The sequence below is a fragment of the Chrysochloris asiatica genome, unplaced genomic scaffold, assembly GCF_000296735.1.
Source record: "Chrysochloris asiatica unplaced genomic scaffold, ChrAsi1.0 scaffold00012, whole genome shotgun sequence".
NCBI classification, from domain to species: Eukaryota; Metazoa; Chordata; class Mammalia; order Afrosoricida; family Chrysochloridae; genus Chrysochloris; species Chrysochloris asiatica.
In genome coordinates, this window is record NW_006408530.1 from 34,206,333 (window position 1) to 34,208,069 (window position 1,737).

The following is a 1,737-nucleotide window of genomic DNA, read 5'->3' on the forward strand; positions in this document are numbered from 1 at the left end:
TATTTTAAATACCAGCAGGGTCACCCATGGTAGAAAGGTTTCAGCTGAGCTTTCAGAATAAGACAGACTAGGAAAGCGGAGAGATGGGATACTTCAAAATATTTATTAACTGAAAACCTTATGAATAGCAGTGGAACAGAGTCAGATAGCACCAGAATATTGAATGTTGAAACATGATGAAGAGCACCAGAATATTGTCAGATATAGTCCCAAATGAGTCTCTAATATTTTAAGCCACTCAAAATATGACTGGGTCAGAGCTGCCTCCTCTAAGTAGAGTTGACTGTGATGAAGCAAATTGAATAGAGATTTGTTGTTGTTAAGCGCCACCAAGTCAGTTCCAACCCATAGCGACCCTGTATAGGGTTTCCAAGGAGCAGCTGGTGAGCTTGAACCACCGACCTTGCAGTTCAAATGGCTTTGTAGGCTGACACATTAGCCCACAGTGCCACACCAGGACTCTGAGTAATGCTTTTGTTGTTGTTAAGTGCCATCGAGTCGATTCTGACCCATAGTGACCCTGTATAGGGTTTCCAAGGAACAGCTGGTGAGCTGGAACCACCAACCTTGCAGTTCAAACGACTTTGCAGTCTGGCATATTAAACCATAATGCCACAGCAGGACTCCTTGAGTTAAGTTTTAGGGGTCTTTGTTGTTGTTGTTAAGTGCCGTCGAGTCGGTTCCGACCCATAGCGACACTGTACAGGGTTTCCAAGGGTGTAAATCCTTATGGGAGTAGAAAGCCTCATCTTTCTCCCACGGAGCGGCTGGTAGTTTCGAACAACTGACCTTAAGGTTCACAGCCTGATTCGTAACCACTACGCTACCAGAGCTCCTTTAGGGACTTTTATTTGTTGATGTGGAACAGCTCAAAATAAGGACAAAAACTGAAAACATCCACTAAAAATAAAAACATGGAATATACTAACTATGAATCCAGGAAAATTAGAAGTTGTCAAAAATTAAATGGGATGAATTAACATCAAGTGAACTGAAATGGACTGGTATTGACAATTTTTAATCTGGCAATCACATGATTTACTATATTGACTGGAAAGGATATAGTAGAGAGTAATGATATCACATTCATCATAAAAAAAGAACATACCAAGATCAGTCATGAAGTACAATGCTGTCTGTGATATGATAATATCCATATGCCTACAAGGAAGACCAGTTAATACAACTATTATTTGAATTTATGCCCCTACAACTAAAGCCAAAAATGATATAATTGAAGAATTCTAGCAACTTCTTCAAGGGGCTCTTGCAATGTAGTGGTTATGCATCAGGCTGCTAACTTCAAGATCAGTAGTTCAGAACTACCAGCTATTCCATAAAGATGAGGCTTTCTGCTCCCATAAATATTTTTAACCTCAGAAATCCTATATATGGTCGCTATGAGTCAGAACTGACTCCACTACTACCACCAACTTCTTTAGTCTATCAAGATGCATTGATAATTATTGGCAACTGGAATGCAAACGTTGGAAACAAGAAGAAAGAATCAACCACGGGAAAATATAGCCTTGGTGATAGAAACAATGTTGGAGAGCCCATAAGAGAAGTTTTCAAGACTTCTTTATTGCAAATACCTTATTTAAACAAAATAAAAGATGAGTATACACCTGGACCTCATCAGAAGAAATACACAGAAATCAAACTGTATCTGTTGAAAGAGACTGTGGAAAAGCTCCATATCATCAGCCAAAAGAAGGCCGTGCCAGACTGTGGAAC